We start from the raw sequence: 23,149 nt of genomic DNA, 5'->3' as shown, positions 1-23,149 counted from the left end.
TTTTTGGATTTATGACGTCATCCCTTTATTGATGAAATTATTCATCATTAATCCCACGGGATCAATGAAGTTTATCACATTTATAGTAATTATAGTATGGATATTTCTTGTCATTTTTTGTAATGATGGTCATTTCAATTTGCAGTGTATCTTTTGGCAATTTGCCAGTTGGGATCATTATTTAGTTGATCTCTCCCCATATTGGCCCCGTTCAAATGCTATGTGCTCTTTTTTTTGATATATGGGCATTTCTCCCAGTTTTGTGGCTGATTTTTCATTTATTCGATTGGCAAATTATTGATAGCTTTGCAATTACTATCATCTGTTTAATATGAATGAGAGAGAAGTTTACTCTCACTATAGAAACTTTGAGACTGGTACTACCTCTGAGTAGCTGCATTTTGTTACCAACTCCATGTTGATAATGTTTCCCTTCAAATTAGCACAGATCAAAAGTTTGTTTTAATTAGTTTCATATTGCACCGGGTATATAAACCTTTAGGATAGGTGGGGGAAGGTAACCTCCTGATGAAGTCGTTACCTGGATTGGGCAAAACGCGTAGCGTGGGAGTACCCCCTTACTATTGAGCACACAGGAGATACGCTGCCAATTGCTCGCACAACACGGAAGCCGGACCGGAGGTGACGTCACAACCTCGAGGATACGACGGAGCGGAGACCGCGGATAACGCCAGCAGGCTGGCTACCAACTGCAGAGAGTTTTCCCATGATCAGCGGAGGTCCAACGGAGGCGGGGTGGTGAGCGAGTATGCTGTGTGGCTTCTCCATTACACTCGTTAGTGTTATGTGCCCATTTTATATTGCATTATTGTAAGTGCGATTTTTATATTTTATACATAAAACATTTCATACGTTATTGATCTGTGCTGTGGAGCTATTTTTCTATTATTGCTGAGGTTCGTCTCTCCTGAACTCTCCGGGAGGTGCTACAGTACATCCTTTCCTGACATACAAAGAACAGATTGCCGCAGCTTTTGATATTGCCATAAAACATCCTACGTCCTGCGAGTATAGAGCCAAGATATGAGCTGACATGTATCCAGCGTGCAATACACCTGCACTTTGATTGTTTGTGTTGTTTCTCTCTCCCCGTACATGCTCCTCTTGGATTGTGAGAACATATTCCTACATTTTGGGACCAGGGAAGACAGGCCCCACCCGTGTGTTTGAGCAGGGAGTTGCGACTTTATATTTATATTTGTATTGCATTGATATTATTTATATATATTTGCACTTTATCTCACAGAGCTTAATATTTATTCACTTTAAGACTAGTGATCGCTCTTAGTTTTTTGCGCCATATTTGATCACCTTCACTTATTATTTGCCCCAGAGGGAACAAGCAGAACCATATTTACTACAGCCACCTCGGAGTATATAGAATAGAACAGGTCCAGTTTTTAGGATATCCCAGCTTCAGCATGAAGACTGAGCCTCTGAGCCACCTGTGCTGAAGCAGGGACTGATTGAGCCACTTGTGCTCCAGCAGGGATATCCTGGAAACCTGACCTCTTGAGGCGGCTTGAGGACTGGAGTTGAACACCCCTGAGCTACAGAACCAAACACACACTTCTTTCAGGGTCTCTATGTATTAAGGCAAAAATGGTGCAATTCTCAGGCAACAAAAATGATGTTGCTTTTTGTTTTTTCTTTGATACATATTGTGCAGTTAGCTTGCCCCAGAATTACACCACTTTTCCCTTGTTACAAAAACCCCTAGGTGTCTCATCTGGCCACGCCAATGCGTGGGCTGCAAGGAAGGTCTTCCTGGAGAAAGCCTTCTTTGCTTCACATGTTGAGTGATACTGTGACACAGCTTGATGAAGAGCAACACAGTCACAGCGACTTTGGCTTTTTCGAAAGCAATGAAATCTATGAGGCATAAACCTCCAAGCACATCCTGTTTAGTACATGTCTGTGAGGAGAGAAATAGCGTCAGGGCCATATCAAAGTCACCAGCTATGCCAACATGTAACCTGTTTGAGCTCAGGCAAATACATAGCACTCTGTTGCTGCTCTATCTGTGAAAGGGTTAAAGCCTGTTCACACATACAGTACCAGTAAAGCAATAGAAATGCCGGTGTCTACTTAATGTGTTTCTGAGTTTATTATCCCAAACTGTCCCCACAGGCTGAAGCATCCTGGGCACTGACTTCAACCAGTGATGTGGAAAGTTGTGTGGGCTGATACATGATATGCTATTTATGGTATTTGGAGATACATATGCTAACAAGGTATCTCCCCACCATGCTGTCTTTCCCCAGGGGTGCTTGTGGCTGATGCATAAAGAAATTCATTAGAAATGTTTCATTGCAAAGTTCTTTTGAAGTTTCAGTAAGTTTGCAAAGATAAAGCCCCCTCCTTTCTTCTTCCCAAGATTTTTTTTTTGTTTCCCAGGATTTGGTTTTGTTACAAATAACAAAAGCATCTAAAGGGACGGAGCAGGGAAAAAAGCGTTCCTTAACGGTACATTCAAGTCTTGGTTCGTGGGGTCTCTCCAAATTGTATCAGAGGAACTTGTGGTCCATGGGATCTGTACTGCCCATGGCAGGGCAACATGATAGGACATTTCATCCATTGAGTCTGACCCTCCCACACTTGACTTGCAGAAGCGATTGTACTGAAATGCATCACATTTTAAGACAATAACCCTTACATATGAACTGCATGGAGTGCAGTGCAATAACAACAACACTTGCTGCTATTACTTTTAATTCTGTTATGTTAATGAATATACGTCTGACCCACATGATAAACTGCCTCTGTTCTTATGCATCTAATTCCTATGGTAGCTTAGCTTTAATGTTTATGAAAAACCAATGTCAAATCCTCTTCATACATTTCCTTCCCTATGATCTTCATTGTAACCTCTCTCCTTATTCAATTGTCAGCCTGCATTTAAAGTAGTCAGCCTATCACCCCACAGTAACCAGCACTTTGATTCTTATAGTAAATCATGATACTTGTCTGGTGGTTTAAAATGTAATCTGTATGTCGTCCATTGCTTTGGTTTCCTGTAAAAAATAAAACACTGCAAGTTTCAGCAGCAATGTGGCTATAAATATGTTACCCCATTTGGTCCAATCAGGTTGCAGAAACACTTCCCCCTACTAACACTCCCTGATCCTCGCAATACATTTATAAGGTCTGAGCAAACAGGTTAATCTAGTTTTTTTTTTTTTTAGTTTTCCACAGCATAGCTGGACAGCCCCTACAGTAACCACATGACTGCAGTAACAGCCTCATGTTTTATCTACACCCATCTCTATATTTCTCATCCTCAGCAGACGATTATGACGTAGCTAAAACTACTTAGGTTAAGTCCAGGGGCTTCCCCAGTCCTTTTTGTTTGCAAATGTCAATGTCCAGTGGTCAGTGAGTGGCAGTTACAATTTTGACTGTGCATCACAAGCGTGCCCAGTGAAAGCTGCTAGCTGTGGGCTGGTTTAATGTAATGTATTGAATAATGCACTGGATAAGATGAGATGATAAGCAGGTTTGGAAATTCACATGCTACTCATTGGAATAGAAATTCTACAGAAAGTGTACAGCAAATAAAAATATCATATCATCTCTCTCTCTCTCTCTCTCTCTCTTTCTCTGTATGTATGTATGTATGTATGTATGTATATTTTTTTTTTTTTATTTTTTTGGGGCCAAACATTGGCATATTTTACATATGGATTCAATACTGTCAAAGTTTCTTGTGAAGAAACCACCTATTGTTTTCACAAAATCAAATAATTTGAAAACCATTCTGTCTCCGAGTCTCCTTAAAGGCACTATCGCAACTAAGAAAAAAGATCTTAGGGATGTACTAGGCCTTAAAGGGAATCATAGATGCAATAGATGTAAAATTTGTCCTAAAATGTTAACACAAAATAATTTTACATCTAAAATGACAGACTCTAAATATGACAGAAATAAATAATGATATTGATTGTCTAACAACATATGTAATATATATATTGCAATGTGAATGCGGACTACAATATGTGAGCTGCACCAAGCGCCATTTAAAACATTGTATTATGGAACATTGCTAATATCCTCAGGAACAGTGCTAATATCCCTAAATCAGTAGCTTCCTCTAAACCACTCACCCATCTTTTATCTCATTTCATAGATGTTCATGGGTGTAATACCACAGGAGTTCGCTACATGGGAATTGAACATATAATAATTAACATTACAACTGGTGATAGAGACCTTCAAATTGCGAAAATAGAGCAGTTCTGGATATTCACCCTCCCTGGCAAAATATCCTGGGGGGTTGAATGATTATGTAGAGTTGACTCCCTTTTTAAGGTAAACAGGGGAGCTGTCCTCTGCTTCCGGTAAATAGTCCCAGCACCCGTGGGTGTCAGTATGGTCACTTGGGAACAGAATTGAGGGTGCAGATGTAGACCTCAAAATTGATCAGAGCTGGGTGGGAAATCCCTTACCTCTAGATGCTTCCGATATGGGTCCTGCTCACCTCTGTCCTCCGTTGTCCAGCGTGCAGCCTTCAGAGAAATCAGATGGAAAGAAAGAAGATCCGGCGCCACTGCGAGTAACAAGTATCCAGGCTACTTCCGGGTTGATTGAAAAAAAACTTTATTGGGACATCACACACACACAAGGCTACACCACGATCTCCTCCTCAGGGGAGCTGTGTGAACGGTGATCCGTTTGCTTAAATGGGCTCCATGTGTATGGATATTCCAGGCAAGAAGTGACACATTGTGTGCTCATTTGCATGTAATTTCCCAGAATCCCTTGCTGCAGATGGAGCACTGTCTGCTAGGTGATAATGGTTGAAAGGCAGGGTTGCAGACCTGTCTAAGACATGTGAATGTGCTCACAAGTGATATTCTTTATTGGATATATATATAAAACCCTACAATGGGTTTTCTTATGTTCACTAAGTACAGTAGTAGGAACATTTCCTGGTTTGAAGTGAGCAGTCAAATGTTGTATTGCTCTGAAGGGAAAATTGTCCTGGCCACTCCGAAATTCGGGATGTAGGGAATGTTGGTATCAGCACATGAAAAGAAACAAGTGAGACAAACAGAGCATAATACTGTATGGTCAAAGGATTATAGCCTTGGAATTCTTTAAAACATAGAAGCCTTGGAGGTGTTATCAATTAAACGAAAAAAAATTTAAATTACAAATTTGATGACATGAAAAAAAGATACATTTAATAAAATACTTTAAAAACAATATGACAATATAATAAAACACAATTGGTGAGCGGGTGTCCGTCCAGTCCGGAAAAATCAACTTACAGGAAGCAGGTATAATATGCGCCTTTGAATATATATGTATATTCAGGAGATGTCATCTCTGGCTGCTATCGAAACGAAATCCCCGGTGATGAGCCACGTTGCAGACTTGCTGGTTCCTTCGGACCCTCTCTGCTGAGATCAAGTAGTTTGATAGACCAGTATCCAAAGCTCCTGCTTGTGCCTCACTGACTCGTTATGCTCCTGCTCGAAATCTCGCGAGCTAAGGTGGTAAGGACAGCCGGTTCTGGCACATAGAAAGCCAGCTGAAGTGCATGTCTGAGTGGCTGCTGTCGCTGCTCATGCGTATCCTGATGTCGGTTCTCTTGGGACGGGTGCCCTTTGACCCTACACGTTTCGCGATCGCCGTCGCTTCTTCAGGGGTGTGTGAGAGAGGTGGGGCTACTCCTTATATCAGTCACTTCACTTAATCACAGATGAGTGAAACCTGTGTGCTAATCATGGCACATGCGTATATGGGATTCATAATCTTCGTTAATCTAAAAAAACCTCTGGGCATCTGAAAACTTGTATGTTACTTATTAATAAATGTAATAAAAAGTGAATAAAAAATAGAGAATAATGTTTATGCTAAATCATTGTTGTTTATACTCAATTCTTATTGTGGGTATTTTTTTTTAGATAATACTGTAGATGGAGATATATAGCCATGACATAACAATCTGTTTGGAATTAATATACTAAATGTTGATTGGCCAATCAATGACTAATGTTATTTTTCAGTATATTAATGCAAACAGATCGTGGTACAGTAAGTCACTCCTGCAGGAGACTGGCAACCAAACAGGAGATGTAGAAACCCTATTGAGGGGTTATGACGCACTGCAAATTGAAAAAATAGAGCTCAGCACAAAAATTAGTAAAGTAAAAACAATTTAATAGATGGGTGAACTAGGATCAAAAATTGTGGGTAAGAGAGTCACTCTAACGCGTTTCACGCATTCCTGGCGGTTAATAATGGTATTGACCATATAAATATAAAACATATGCATCAGTAACATTAGTAAACTGTTATTAAATAGGTTAGACATGATTCTTAAAAGTGTAAACGTATATAACCCGTCACACCATTTTTCAACACTGTCACTATACTTATTTACATCTGTTAAAGCTGCAGATCAATGTGAGGTTTATTGAAACAATATTCACATTTCTAACATTAAATATGTGTGTAACAGGGACTTATCCCTGTTAAGAAACTTGCCTCTAATCCAGCAGTGTGCTGGTTAATTGCACACCAGCAATCAACCAACTCCACCTGCCTAATCAAAGCTCTGTCAGAAAAAGCCTGTTCTGAGACACAGGAAGAAGGATTCCCTAGTCCACAACTGGACTGACCTGGAGAACAACAGATGTCTTGAGCTGCATAAGTGCTGCAGGCTGACAGCAAAACAAAGGGGACACGACCTCTATACCTGGGAGCAGACATTGCATTAGAACCCAAGGGTGCGGTCCCAGGAAAGCAGAGAGGCCTTCCCCTACAGCTACAAGAAACAGATAAGACTTTCTTATGGGACTGTTTTATATATATATATATATATATATATATATATATATATATATATATATATATATATATATATATATATATATATATATATATATTTATATACATACATATATACATATATACAGATATACATTTGGGGCTGGTAACTAGTTTAGCTAACCACCCAGTTAGAGAGGGCTAGACTATGTGAGAATATCCTCCAAAGTGGAGTAGGTTTTTCTTTTGCTTAATTTGAATGTTTTGCTGTGTTAAAGGGAACGGCACAATAAGCCTAATTTAAGTTTCACTGTGTAAACGGTCTCCATTGTGTACCTTTGCACATATCTCTTACAATGTGCATCAATACAATATGCACAATAACAAGTGATTAGTTACGATATACATCGATCATTTATCCAGTAATTGATCGCTTAATATGATTTTACATTTTGGGGTATTAGATATGCATTTGGGGAAATGTAGTCCATAAATATAATATGAGTGGGCAGTTAATCTATACAATTTGTGCACTGATAGAGAGAGGCTGGGATCAAAAGACAGAGCCAATAAGAAGGGGAAGGGGCTGACACTTAAATAATGTTTTATACATAACTATGCTTTTAAATTTATATAAATAATTTAAGGCCAGATCAATCTGTTTTAAGATATTTAGATTTTTTAAACACATACATGAATTATTCATATTTACACACATGTAGGATATTGTTTTAACTGCACCTTTAAAACTTTTATATGTGACAATCCTGTGACACAGATGAATGTTAAACTTCATGTACCCGATATCTAACCAAAAGATGAACAAGCCATATGTTAACCCCTTCGTAACGTCAGCGGTGACACAATAATATCAGAAATATGAACTGACATTTCTTACAACTACTAGTTTCATAAAACACGGGCTCACAAATAAAAAGCAATACGAGTCCGCTCAAATACGTCCATGCTTAAAACATATGCCAGACAGTTGCATTTTGTTTCTAAGTCCCGTCTCGCCGTTTCTCGGCAGCTTCTGACCACCTTCTTGACAACTTTTTCTGGCCAGGCGATGCTGAGAAGAAATTTCAATTCTACAGCGGCGATTACCATCGATAAGCTGATCGTGGCTACTAGAATTGAGCGAGTTACAAAAACTGCCGATAAGTGGCAATAAGTGGCTTATCGGAGCACGTTTGGCGAATTTTTTTTTATCGGGAAAAAATATTGCTGAAAATTTGAAGGATCGCCAACATTTCGGAGCTTACAGACTAGCAGTAGGCTTTTTTGACGATAAGCTGCCAATAACTAACTTATCGGACCTTTCTCCATAGGCCCCTATATCTCATAAGAGGGAAACATTCCTTGTCGACAATGGCAATCAGATTTCTCCCTGGATTTTTGCTCCTCCTGTAGTGTGTTGTAACGTAAGTGGTGGTATCTTCATGTATACCATTAATTACCAAATAAGAAAATAAATGTTTAACCTTTTCTTAAGGATATCTACTGCACTAGTCTTCCACATTTGTCATTGCTCTTACTGCAAAGAAAATGTGTCTTTGCAGCTGACATTTAATCTGAATGGATGATTCTGTGTCATTTATACTGCCCTGAAATGAACCTTGGATATATTTGAAAATTGTATTATAGACTAAATGGATGTAAATTTCGAGCATTATTGAAATCCCTGCTGTCTGATTGGTCAACTATCCCTTGGCAGCTGTCGGTCGGTGGCAAAACAGACGTTTCTAATAGTCCAATTCTGCTCATATCAAGGCTGCTTCCTGGATTATCAGTTCCTTGCAAGGAAAACATGTTGAAATGTTTATTTAATTATCAGACCAGATGAATATTGCTAATGTGAATCACTTGTATTCCTTGTGTTACAGACACTAGTCACAGCAAAGGGAGTAATGCTAACAAGGCATAGGTTTCTGGAGTCATGAAAGAAAGCAAAAATGGGCAGTAAATAGTTAATATAGTTGCACTGCAGAAGAACATCAACAAACATGTCATACATTGCACTTCAAAAATAAGTTAATGAATGACCAATGTTCCAATATGACAATCTTTACGTATTATAGTATGGGTGTATTGGGGGGCAAAAACAAACAGAGTCCAGAAGGATCCAGTGATAGCCTCGCTCAGCCTAGTGTGTATGCAGAGGTGTAAAGAGTACATACATATATATATATAGACAAAGAAAAAACAAAAAGTAGCGCCAACAAGCATATAAATATAAATCAGATGATAATGATAAGGGTTAGAGAATAAGTATATATACAGAAAATCAATACAGGCATACCCCGAATTAACATACGCAATGGGACCGGAGCATATATGTAAAGCGAAAATGTACTTAAAGTGAAGCAGTACCTTTTCCCCACTTATCGATGCATGTACTGTACTGCAGTCGTTATATACGTGCATAACTGATGTAAATAACGCATTTGTAACAGGCTCTATAGTCTCCCTGCTTGCGCACAGCTTCGGTACAGGTAGGGAGCCGGTATTGCTGTTCAGGACGTGATGACAGGCGCATGCGTGAGCTGCCGTTTGCCTATTGGGCGATATGTACTTACTCGCGAGTGTACTTAAAGTGAGTGTACTTATACCGGGGTATGCCTGTATAGACTAAATGCAAACATATGGATATACAAAATAACAATAATAAAAATTAAAGTCCAATGTCCAAACCATACAAAAAGTTCTGACAGGTAGCACCAGAATAATGTACAGAGTCCAGGGGCCCACGGCAGCTCTCTCATGGAATAACCAGTTCCACAGCAGAATCTATGAGAAAGACAAAACAGAGAGCGCACGCCCCATAGTGTAACACTGTAACATTTAATGTGGGGAAGGATGGAATGGGGGATTAAAAACATTCACAATAGACAAGTAAAATATATGCAGTATGTGATATATAATCACCACCAAGGAGTGTCCAAACCGCAGCAGAGAGTCCAAAACAGGCTGGAGTTGATCTCACAAACAGCGCAGTCCCTCCGGTTCACTCGGTTCACTCGAAATCATCCAGGTAAATCTGGCATCAGAGTAAGGCCTTCAAATCACTACATGTGCTCCCCGGCCGTAAAGGATACACACAGCGTGATGACGTAATGTCGTAAAGTACGTCCCTGATGCGTTTCGTCGCAACAAATCCAACTTTATCAAAGGGAATGTCCCTGAACAAGATAGCAGTGTATATATACTGGAGGTCCCTCTTTTAATTGGTGGAAGTGCTAAGTAATAGTCCCTCTCCTATAAACGAGCCGTGGCTTGCTACTAAATGATTAATATGGCCAAAATGGCCCAAATAGACTGTCTATAGTGTCTGATTGTATCCAATGATAATTAACCATATGTATAATTAATTAATAATTTACGAACGGATTCTCCAGTAAAATACACTGCTAACAATGTGGGAGCTAGGTATATACTGCTTTAATAGATAAACATACAAATTGAAAATTAAAAAATGCATAACAATATTAAAATACCTCATGTGTTACACACAGTTATACAAATTACATACATATCAAAAAATTAAATATACTAGAATAATTACTAAATACTAAAAAAGTACACTACGGTGGTCGAGCAGCCCAGACGCCAGAGTGAAGACGTCAGTACAGGAGTTCCCTGTTCCCCGATTGGTGAGAATTCGTGTGCAGCCGTACAGACCACGAACCATAGGAATCCCATCCGGGTTGACGGACAGAGGTTCGACCGGTGACACCGGCAACAGCAATACCAATTTGCAGTGACAACAACCGTATGCAGACGGAGGACGGCTGTGGTGCATGGGCTGGTCCCATAATATGCTTTTATTATACTGACAAAGTGTGAGTTTGCAATTGTCTGTTCATGGCAAATTAAACCTTTTATATCTGATTTTACACATGGATCGGGCGCTTTTTCTTTTTTTCTAGTAGGCATCGTTGGGAGGTTGGTGAGCCCAAGAAGAAAGCTGCCCGGACCGTAATTTTCTTTTTAAAAGGACTCATATGGACATTCAAGTATTGTTTTATCATTTTTGTTTTTTGTCATTCTTTACATTTTTATAGAGATTATTTCTTTTATGTTATATTTGTCCCATATGATTAGATTTTTTTCATTTGTCATTTTTATTGTTCATTTTTTTATTAGCTACACACTTTTTTCCATTTTTTCAATTATTTATATTTGTTCATTTTTTCATATATTATATATATATCCACTTGTTCCAAACCACAACTTATTTTAATTCAATTGTTATTAGGCATCTGTGCTGGGTGTGTCATCTTGCTGTGTTGGATCAGGGTTGCAGCAATTTGGGTGTGTACTGATAAGGGCGCTGTCTTATATTTTTCCTTTTATATATATATATATATATATATATATATATATATGTATGTATATGTGTCAAAATGGAGTGCTATTGAGCGTGGCATATGTATACAACAGACGACAGAGAAGCCCAATGCTACATCCAACATGACAGAAATACACAGTAAAATACTTATATATTCTCTTGAAAAAGGGTCATTTAGTTTAACCCTTTGGCCAAAGCATTTTAAGCTTGCGAGCCACGACAAGGCAGACACCCATTCGCAAGGCCTACACTGGCGACACACTTTATTCGAGCTCGGCTAGTCCCACGAATTCGGGTATACCCGGGTGTATTGAGGTTTGTGACTGTTTTCTGCCCGAGTGCATTGGGTTATTTTCCAGCAAGGATTGAAGCATTTTATTCCCGCTGGCTGCAATACTGCACAGTATATATATATATATACTGCATTACAATTCATGAATTTATGCCATCTGGTAGACACGCGAAGCATTGCAGCCTATTAAATCCTAATCATTATCATTTAACAGATCAGCCGCCCATCAGCCAAGCATGAACCCAGGCTGGGAAGGCAAACGCAACGGGGCTTGTCAGAGGTGAGGAGCGGCGCATTCCAGGTATCTGCCAGGTACATACTGGGTATTTGCTCGAATAAAGTGTGTCGGTGCAGTAACACTACCAGATAAAATACTAATATACCTCTATTAGGATTAAAATTCTCATTTACCTCTATTAGGAGGGAGAAAGACCACAGTGGGTCTATATCCAGCAGAATGAAAGGACCTGCAAACTAGGGAAGTGTGGAGGGGCGGGCATAAAACCTGGGAAGGAGGAGCCACTAACCTCCAGCAGCTGAAACAGCTGAGAATGGGTTAACAAAACACAGAACCCCAGCAAGCTCTTTTTGGGAACCCCTGAGCCCCCAGAAAAAAAATATATATATATGTATATGTGTCAAAATGGAGTGCTATTGAGCGTGGCATGTGTATACACAACAGACGACAGAGAAGCCCAATGCTACATCCAACATGACAGAAATACACAGTAAAATACTGCATTGAAAGAAAAGAAGAGTTGCCAGTAGCCTGTGAACACTAAGAAAAAGGACGGTTTGAGTTTCTCATATATCTTTACCTATACTACGGATGGTTGTTCACGGCTGGACGATATGATTTTGTGATTTTTCTCAATTTGCAATTGTGTGTCACATAGGGGGGACAAGGGTCAAGGTAAGTACCTTGAGGTTCCTTTGGACCTAAGGGAACGGGCCTGAAGAAAGGGTTCTTGCCCTGAAACGTTGCCCCTCTTACCCTACCCCAGTGTCTTTATATGTTTACCTGTTTTCTCCCCCCCCCCCCACCCCTTTTGTATCCCACACTTCCCGTCCCTCTGTATTCCCCCCTACCTTTGTGGTTTTCAGAGCTGTACACTCTGCATTTACAGTCATTTAGCATTTCCTTTTTTGTGAAATAATGCATTACTCACGCTATTAAATTTGTAGCTTATTCTGAGACTCTCTACGTTTTTCTCCATTAATCAGTGTGTGCTGGAGCTTCTTTTGGGTTTCTATAAAATGAATCCCCATTGTAAATTTATTTGGCACTGAAGTGGTAAATATAGTTTTACCTTGCTTTTTACTGCTAGATATGAACTACTATAAATCTCTGTGGAATCGTTGTTTTGCTTCAAGAATGATAGAAAAGTAGGTATCACTGTGCCCCTGTACTGCGCTGGCCTGCGATTTTCCACAGCTCTCTGGGGTTTATTTAGTAAAGTCTTCAGACTGCAAAACGGAGGCAAAAAACCCGACACCAGATTTATTAAGGAAAGAGATTCTCATTGAAACCAATGGGATTTTCTTGATTTGATAAATGGTGCAGTGTTTTCCTCATCAGTTTTGCCCTGATTCTGCATCTGGGACACTTAGATAGAAAGAACTTTCTCTTCTGTTCAGGGTGAGTGAGAAGAGTTCCAGGGAAATATGCACTGTCAATAGACATTCTTGGGAAGGGTTAATATCAGAGAAAGGCCCTCTCGCATAAAAATAGCCTCAGTCAATATCTGCTAAAATGAAACCAAATTACATATAGTCTAGTAGCTGGAAAATGTCACTCTCTTAGTAATTGAGAATCTTTGGCTCATGATACTGATGGAGAACCTACCATGCAGAGTGAAGAACACATTCTCTACATTACTCTGAAGAAAGGATCCCTGGTGGTTGGAATTTGCTGGATTATTTCTAATGCAAAGTTAGACTATTACTTCACCGCATGCCTTAAAGCAGCTTTTCAGGTTTAAAACCAGAGCAAGAAAAAACATTTACTTTCTTGTATCCGCAGGACAATTGCATTAGTCACACCGTACAAGTGTGCAAGATGGAAACATTGTATTTTGTAAGTTGTAAGAACAATAAAGGAAACTGTTTGGACAATGCGGGACATGGAATAGTCAAGAGGTCCTGTATCAATATAACATATGATCCTTGTCTTCACCGATCTTCTTTCTCCTTCAAAACATTGTCATGGAGGCAAAGACCACAGCATTCATTTAAATACATACAGATGACCATAGATCACTATAGATAACTACTTAAAAAGCTATGTTTATAAATCTATATTATACAATTAACATGTACTGTACTGTATAAACATATACATATGAACTTGAAAACCCAAACCTTGCCAGCCATCCACCAAAACCCACTCCCAACCTCTTGACTTCTAATCAAGATGGCATTAAATTTCATTTACCCCAGGATGTGAATAGAAGCATGTGCCCACAAATACCCCAAAATAAGGCACCAAATAAACCATCCACCCAAACAAAAACATCAACCTCAGGCCGGATGCCGAGAAGACGGCTGTTTTCCCGCTCGTTCTTCCCGCCACACAGACTTCTTCTTCTGATGCATCCAGACATGGCGTCTGTGTCCTCCACCAATGCCATCTTGCCCGTTTGCGTTCCACCGCCATCTTCTGCTGTCCCCACTCAACTGACAGGGTGCCAGGCCAGGTAGGATTTATGCTTCAAATTTATTTTTATTTTGCAGTTATTTTAGCAAAGTGTCCCGCCGAGAAGCAGCTTCATTTTCCTTCTGGGCCCTAACCTTCTGCCGGGAGCCTATACAAAACTGGGAGATCACACTTTTGGGAGCTCAGAACAGTTTTAATTTAATTTGACCGGAACATCGGTAACTTTAGGTAACTGGGAACAGACAACCAACATAATAATCCAATCCTCTCGGCTCAGTCCTCTTCCGTGGCTGCTGCCTCGCGGTTCCCTCTTGGCCTGCCAGCTTTTTGCCATTCCGCCTCCGGCAACTGTTGTCTGCGTATGCCCACCACTGGACCCTCCTTCATCCCCAATTTGTGGAGAAAGTCTTCACCTTCCTCGATCTCTTTGATGGAGATGGCCCTCCCGTTTTTAATGACCAGTAAACCAAACGGGAAGGTCCATCTGTAACGGATCGCTCTCTCACATAGGATCTTCGTTATAGGTTGTAGTTTTTTCCTCCTGGATAATGTGACTGGGGATAGGTCTTGGAATATCTGCAGGGTGGCATCTTCGAACCGGCAGGCCCCCTCTGTCTTTGTTTTTTTGAAACACCGCGTCTCTGGTCTGGAAATAATGGAGCCTTGCAATCACATCCCTCTGTTGCTCTGTAGCTAATGGCCTGCTCCTAAGGTCTCTATGGCAGCGGTCCATCAGGAGTTCCGCCTCAGGTAAGCCTGGGAGTAGTGCCGCCATCCATCGGGAGATGAACCCCTCTACATCTATGACCTCTTTAGGGATGCCAAGAACCCTGATGTTATTGCGCGATCCCTGTTTTCAGCATTTTCTTGCTGATCTGCTAATTCTGTTATCTGGGCTTGTAGATGCAAGGTTCTCTTTTCGGCTTACTTCATTGTTTTAGACGCGGCCGCCATCTTTTCTTCTAGTGCTCCGGTTCGTTCCCCCACACTCTGCACCTCTTTGCGGATTTCTTGAATTTCTGCATGAAGGAGGGTTTTCAGGTCTCGGTAGAGCCTATCAAAATCACACCGGCGGACCGGTAGATGTTCAGGTCCTTATGCCGTGTCATTGTCTCGGTCAGAGTCAGAGCCTGCAGTTGAATTCGGCGCTATTTCTGCCCCGGCGCTACGTGAGCTAGATCTGCTCAGGAATTTCCTTAGATCTCCCACATTCTTCTTTTTGGCACTTTGCGGAGCCATCCCTGCAAGTTCACCGCGTGGGTTTGGGGTAAATTTGGATAGATTCGACAGCTTTATTGTGGATATTTTAATTCTTTTAAATCGGCGGGGGACGGAGCTCAAAGCTTACACTTCCATCCACCTCACCGTCGCGCATGCGCCCCTCGACTACTTTTACGGACATACTGTAAGAACCCACTGCCATTCCAGCCAAAAAGCTGAGACAGCGAAAGGCCGTAGCTGTACCTGAGATCCCCAAAAACAGAAAGGCTAAAGTGGAGAAAGAATAGGAAACTGCCCCTAAACCTCCTAAGGTCAAGAATCTGGGGCAGGCCTGGAAAAAGGAGAACATGGCCAAGTGCATTTCCAGCAAAATTTATTGAAGGGGCTGCTCCAGTTCGCCCTGTATCCAGCAAAGCCCAACTGGACCCCCCCTCCCTCCTCACCTCGCCCTGAATACAGCATGTCCAAACCCGACGAACTCTGCCCACCTTACCCTGGATCATGCACAGCCCAACCGGACCCCCACTGCTCTACTCGCCCTGGATCCAGCACAGCCCAAGCCGACCCCCCTGGCATCCTCACCATGGGAACAGCAGTGCCTAAGCAAGTTCTACCAGTCCCAGCCCACCTGACACTGGATGCAGCTCGGTCAGATGCATGTTGGAATTGTTTAGAGGTTGTGAAACACCTGTCCCAATGCAATAATACAGGGACAGAGTGGAAGCCAAGTTGCACTTGATTTTGGAGTGGATGTAGAGGGACATGGGAGGGTCTCTATTCTATCCTATGCCCACAGCAGCAGAGGGAGCTAGACATCTGGAGGTGCCCTCACCAACACCGGAGGCACCTTGCACACCCCCTGCACCCTCTTCAACATCAGAGTCACCCTGCCCACCCTCTGTGTCTCCGTGGCCACGAGACCCCCGAAAGGAGGGAGAGACCAGCAGGAAAGCATACTCCCACAGCATATAGCGTGCCTGCTTTCCAAAGCACACCTGTGGCAGCACAGAGGCGGACAACCGGTGATCCGTGGAATTCCAGTAGGTGACATGCTGCTTACCATTATACCAATGGAGACTCTGTCCAGATATGTCAACAACTGTGGAGGACAGCCGAGTCGATATGCCCTGATCATTTTCAAGCACCATGTCAGTTTTGACCTGTATTCCCAGTGGGGCCAACTTGTCAACTATGACGGCTCGAGGGGGAAGAAAGCAATTGCCAGCAATTTGGGGAGAGCCATTATGGACAAACTGAAGAAGCAGTTTAAAATTACTCCCGCACATTTCAAAGCCATAAAAGACACCATCAATGCCCTTTTGCTGCATCAGAGGGCTCATAGCTGGAGTACTCCGGGCGAAGAAGAGGACTATCTTTATTAAATAAATAAAGTTTATACAAAAATGTTTTTAATCTAAGAAAGTTTTACATAAAATGTTTTTAATTGAGTACTATACTGTACTGTAGTTATTGTTTAATTCTTATTTTCCTTCTTGTTTGATGGGGTCGTGCAGGAAAAATATCCAGCAATACTGACAGGTAATGTACAGTACGATACTTTAATTCGTGCATCAACAGTATTTTCTTATCTAACAAACAGTCTCACAATTATTTTACATTTATTATTATTGTCTTATTCAACTGTAAATTCACGCATGCGCAGGATTTTCTTCCCCTAAATAAAAAATCTAACAATTACATTATGTAGCATTTCCACGTGTTAAAGACACAATAATAGGATGTCAGTTGGTGGCGAAAAAAAGATTTGATTATTTTCTTATTCTAGTGCTGTATCACAAAAATAAAAACATTCATGTCATAGTCATTGTTTAATTCTTCTGTTCATTCATGTTTTGCAGGTTGAGCGGGGCGATGACAACACAGTGTGTGGGCAGGAAACACATCCATCAATACTGCCAATAATGTACAGCACTGTACTTAAAATCATGTATGCAATCTAACAATTACATTATGTAACATTTCCACATGTTAAAGACACAGAAATAGGATGTCAGTTGGTGGTGAAAAAATATTTTTGTTGTTGTCTTATTCTAGTACTGTATTACAAAATTACACAAATGCATATTATCATTGTGTAATTCTTCTGTTCATTCATGTTTAGCAGGCCGATGACAACAATGTGTTCGGGCAGGAAACACCTCCAGCGACACTGTCGGGTAATGTACAGTACTGTAATTCATGCATCTACAGTAGTTTTATTTTCAACCAGGTTCCATAGAAACTCGCATGCACGGAAATTCAATGACACACATAAGCGTGTCAATTAGGTTCCATAGAGACATGCACACAGGGTCGTCATCAGGGGGGGACAGCTGGGATAGGTGTCCTGGGCCCAGCCAGCCAGTGCTGCAAGTTGAGCCCGACCCCAGGCTGTCTTTGTACAATACTATGTATCGCTTGTTTCTATCCACAGTTGAGATTTATTCAATATTCATCCCTACAAAAGGTCCCAAATGTAAGCAGTACCATAAGAGACTTTCTCGCACAAAAAGAAACGTACTGGCCCGTTCAAGTCTCTGTGGACCACTCTCTGCTAAAAGGATTTATTTTTTGCCTGATATGATCAGGACTGAGGTTTCCCACCAGTGCAAAAGTGCAAGAATGCAACTAATTGCAGAGCCAGTTGCAGAGTGGCGCGAAAGTATAGCTACACCCCCGCAGACTCTCCGGCGACCGTCTGAAGAAAATGGAACAAATGAGTCACACCTATATATTTGTTAGGGGAGGGACCGAAGTCTTAGACCTCCCTATCAGCGTGACTGCGGGGCTAATTGCCACCCCCAAACCTGTGAGGGCTAAGTCCCGATACTTTGACTGAGCCTTCTACTGCCTTCCCCAGGTCTGAGGAGGAGACGGATGTCTCCACCCGGGGGCTTGCAGGACCTGCGGACCCAGTGTTAGATCCGCCAGCTAAAGGTGCGCCGGCAGCGGCCGAGGTGCATGCTGTGGGTCCTGCTCAAGGGGACCTGTTGGAAATCGGGATAGCAGTGTCTTTATCTCAGCCTATTTCTAAGCCCTGCCCATGCGATCGGCCTGCAGTCTGTAAGAACTGCACAGGGAGAGCTGCATTTCCCTGCATAGCTCTTACAGCCGATCTTAGTAACACAGAATTGAAGCAGGGTGTCTCCTGAGCTCAACCGCATTAATGTCAGCCTTGGGGAACCCCTGCTTCCTGAGTTACAGGCCCTGGTATGGGGTGCTGGTATCTCCTGTGCATTTAAATCTTCCAGTCACGTGATGTGGGACATTTAAACAATGGAGGGAGATGCCGGAACCTCATACCGGGGCCTGTAACTTGGGAAGCAGGGCTTCCCCGAGGCTAAAATCAATGCGGTTCAGCTCAGGAGACCTCCTGATTCAATACTGTGTTATTAAAATAAAAACAGTTAGCCGCTAAGGTAATAAAGGGGTTAAGCCAGAGTAGCTGGTTTCTCGAGGGTAGAAAGGGTAAGTGAAGGGAGTAGTTGCCCCAGGGTGAGTGGTTAGTCCTACTGGGAAGGTTGTGGGAGGAGTTAACCCCTTGACTACCACCGCTACCCACCCAAGAGGCTTAACCCCCCACCCTGGGGCAACTACCCCCTTCACCCACCCCTTCTACCCCCGAGAAAGATTAAAATACAACAACCCTACTACCCCCCTATCCCCCCGCGCCCCAACACATATGTGCAATAATGTGCAATTATCCCGATATGGATAATAGCTCATTTGCCCAATAAAAATAAAACAGTACGCAGCCAGTATAAAGTAAATTAAAGTTGTACTTACCCATGCCAGGAAGAAGGTCGCCCTCGTTTTTCTCTGTGTCCTCCTCATCTTCCATGGGCAGCAACTTGTAATTAAAGGGTTAATCCCCCTCCTTTGCTACCCACTCATGAGGCCTAACCACCTTTTCCAGGTCAACTACCCCACCATCTCTACCCATTGATTGTCACCGTGGTAAACTATGCCCAAAATATGGGCATGGATTGCCATAACTGGGAACCTAAAATTAAAAAGGAACAATAAATTAACACATTTACATTTAAATAAAAAGAAACATTAGACAATAAAACAATTGATTTGTCACTGTAGTAAACCATGCCACAATATGGGCATGGATTACTACAATGACAATGACTGGACAATCTAAAAAAAACAACAACAAAAAACATTACAATCAAATAAAAATAAATATTGGCCAAAAAATGCATTGCATGTCACTGTGCTTATTTCTACCCAGAAAGAGGCATAGATAAACACATTGCCAGTCAATGCGCAACCTAAACAAAAAAAAAACAATTAAAAGACAATCAATATGTTTCTTACCCTTACGGATTCACCCTTGTCATACACCAACTGGCTATCTTCCAATCAGGTAGCATGCCTACCTCCCCTTTTGATGATGTCACAGCACACCAAAAAAGGAAAGACATCACATGGTATATCTACCAATCCCATTGTTTGGTGTACCATGTGATGGCTTCCATTTTTTTTTTCAGAATTGACGTCATCTTCAAGGGAGGGAAGCCTATGCTACCTGATTGGCTGGCTTTCCTCCCTTTTTGATGATGTCACATCCTTAAAAAAAATGGAAGCTTTCACATGGTACACCAACCAAACAGATTGGGGGTGTACCATGTGGCACTCAAATGTGATATCACAGGCCTTATATAAGGCCTGTTCCATCTCATTTGAGCCCAAGAAGCTGTCGGATTACAAAGAAGAGAAGAAAGAAGGAAGAACTCAAGAACTCACTGGAGGGAGACTCCTCTTCAATCAACAGAAGATCATGGACTTCTTCACATCTGGCTGTTGAGTAATGTGTTGTGGGTCAAGATTTGGTGCCGGAGTAGAACACTGGTGAATCCGGCAATGGTAAGAAACACATTGATTGTCTTTTAATTGTGTGTGTGTGTGTATATATATATATAGTGCAGAATAAATGAGTTCTTCAGTATTAGGTGATACCTTTTTTATTGGACTAACAATTTATGTCATAGGACAAGCTTTCGAGAGTTCTCCTCTCTTCTTCAGGTCAAGCAATACTGATATACAAAGGATTCAATGGCTAAAGCAGTGTAGAGAGAGGGAAAAAAAAACAACAGATATTTACTGTAGATAAGGTAGGGTGTTAAGTGTTTGAAGCCAGGGAACAGTGTCAAAGAAAGGTGTGGGGGGGGGAAGGGATGCTGGGGGGGGGGAGAGAAAGTGTGGATAAGAATTGAGGCAAGCAGGATAATTACAAACAATTTTGATAGGGTGTGAGAAAACCCATGTCCTTTGATTTTGGAAAACGGAAAGCATTTGAACTCAGAATGATAAGACTCTTTGACACCAAAATCAAAGGACTTAATGTGGGCATGGGTTTTCTCACACCCTATCAAAATTGTTTGTAATTATCCTGCTTGCCTCAATTCTCCGCTGGCAGAACAGGTCGTGACATCCAGTAAGGACTATGCTCGGCAGGGAGCATTGTGGGAAAGCAGTACTTAAAGGCCAGTGGGCCAATCCCCGGCGGGGGTGTGAAAGTACTGCTCCAATGAGTGAATGCAAGTCTAGGTTGCAGTGATAGGCTGCACAGCTGTAGTAGATACCAGAGGGAGTGTGTGGCAGTATAGCTTTGGTGAGTGAATCCAGACTGCAGTAAATATCAGAGGGAGTGTGTGGCAGTATTGCTTTTGTGAGAGAATCCAGGCTGCAGTAAATAACAGGAGAAATGTTCCAGAACTGCACAGGTCTGCAAGGTGAGGCAACCAGTAAACCGCGGAGCGGATTCCTTACAATTGTGCCTTTGTCCATTTGTATGTGAGATGATGGGGTTACAGGGGGTGGGGTAGTTTCCCCGGGGAAGGTGCTAGGCCTCCCATGTGGGTATCATGGGGTTAAACCTTAATTACTATAGCGGTTATTAACCGCTAAGCTAATAAAGGTGTTAGTGGGCAGTAGTTTTTTCATTTATATTTTAATGTTGCTGGCCTCGGAGGATGAGGAGGAGGATGCAGAGGACGGTGATGAGGATGAGGGCAGCCTTCATCCTGGCAGAGATAAGTCCCACTTTAATTTACTTTATGCTGGCGGGATGTTTTATTTTTAATGGACAAATTAGCTATTATCCAGATCTGGACAATAGGGATTTTGCCCATTACTGTACTGTATGTATTAGGTTGCAGGGTTGTTGGGGATAGAGGGGGTGGGTATTACGGTGCCATTCATTGCTATTGGGGTTATCTTTTTCTCCCATTGAGGGCATAGATAACCACACTGGCAATCAATGGGTGTATTGAGTAATATTGGTGTTTGTATTGTATTTTAATGTTCATTATGGATAGAAGGGATGGGTAAAGGTGGTATTTGGCCCATGGTGGGTGGTAATGCCTACCGTGTGGGTAGCGTGAGGGGTCAATCCCTTAATTCCCTTAGCGGTAGTAACTGCTAAGGTAATGAAGGGGTTAACTTCTCCTGCATCCCTCCCGGTAGGCCTAAATACCCAATAGATGCCAAATACCCTTTTCATTCACCCTCTCTACCCCCAATAAACAGGGGACTGGTATGTAACCTCTTCCTTACCTTAGTGGTTAGCCACTAAGGTAATGATGCTGCGTGTAAATGTATTTTTATTACATAGAATGGAAGCAGGGGGTCTCTGGGACTGATGTTAATGCGGGTCAGCTCCGTAGACACCCGGCTTAAATCCGATGCATTAAAAATACATTTTTATTTCGAAGTCACATTGCAGATCCCATCTCGCCACCCTTGAGGTGGTGAGATGAGAACTGCGAGCTGCACCCGCGATGTGAATCTCTGAGCTACAGTACTAGAATTGCTTGATGTTTTTAAAAAAAAATGCGAGTTTGAGCATTTTGTGGAGCTCCAGCTCAGTTGGAGATCGGGAGAGTGCTACCTATCGGGGAGAAGCACTTCTCAAGCAAGTTTGCCACGTTATCAAAGCTTTCTGAATAGCTAAATATGCAAACTCATTCAAGAAGTGCTCAAAATGCTCGATGAGTCACTTATCGAAGCTAGTAGAATAGGTCCTTATGTCACTTAGCTTCAATGCTGCAAGAACCTTTGCTAGACTCTTGGCCTTTTGGGCACACGTATCAAGTGCTGGTACCGGCTATTGCACTTATTCCAGGGTTAACTCCCATTGACTTGAATTAGAGTTACCCCAAAACGGGTGAAATAACCTGTACCGGCACTTGATGCATGTGCTCCTTTATGTGTCAGCATGCGAGTTGTGATCTAAACGGAAATTATATGACGCACATTTTACAATGGGAATAATTGAATTCTTTATTAAACAACTCCTCATACCTTCTGGGGATTCAAAATTATTGTAAAGAGATGTTATAGGCTTTATTTGGCATTACAAAAAGCCTACAATAACATCTTCAGTCTTATTAAGTCCTATGGTAACAGGTGGCTTGGCATTGTTGTTTATTGGATCCATGTTTGTTTGGGGGTTTTTATTATAGGAAGAATAACATTTGGATTTTATTTGATCATAAACCTGCAGGGAGTGGATAATTTGTCTTTGAGTAGTTGTCTGTGTTCAGTGGAGCAGCTGCGACAGTTGAGATGTTTGCACCGGACCCTAGTACCTTGCCTAGGAAATATGTTCTCTAGTGTGCAAGGGATTATTATGATGATCACCTAGAACAGGAGTTGCCAACTCCAGTCCACAAGGCCACCAACAGTCAATGACCCATGAGGACTGGAGTTAACCACCCAGGGCCTAGAACAACATACAGGTATTTTGTGGTCTCGAAGAACATGACATATTGAGGAACCCTGGAACCAAAAGCTGAGTCAACCTAGTCTACATAGAGGCTGG

At 41.8% G+C, this 23,149-nt stretch overlaps 1 long non-coding RNA gene across 1 annotated transcript in view; it reads left to right on the top strand.

Annotated features, from left to right (window-relative positions):
• Positions 1–263: 263 nt before the first annotated feature.
• The window catches only part of LOC142503871 (uncharacterized), a 49,638-nt gene continuing 26,752 nt past the window's right edge, over positions 264–23,149 (top strand). Inside the window, exon 1 of the long non-coding RNA XR_012804110.1 lies at positions 264–831. This is a non-coding gene — a long non-coding RNA (uncharacterized LOC142503871). The remainder of the gene's footprint in view (positions 832–23,149) is intronic.

This window comes from Ascaphus truei, chromosome 10 (assembly GCF_040206685.1).
Source record: "Ascaphus truei isolate aAscTru1 chromosome 10, aAscTru1.hap1, whole genome shotgun sequence".
NCBI classification, from domain to species: Eukaryota; Metazoa; Chordata; class Amphibia; order Anura; family Ascaphidae; genus Ascaphus; species Ascaphus truei.
This window is presented reverse-complemented; position numbering and strand designations above follow the sequence as displayed.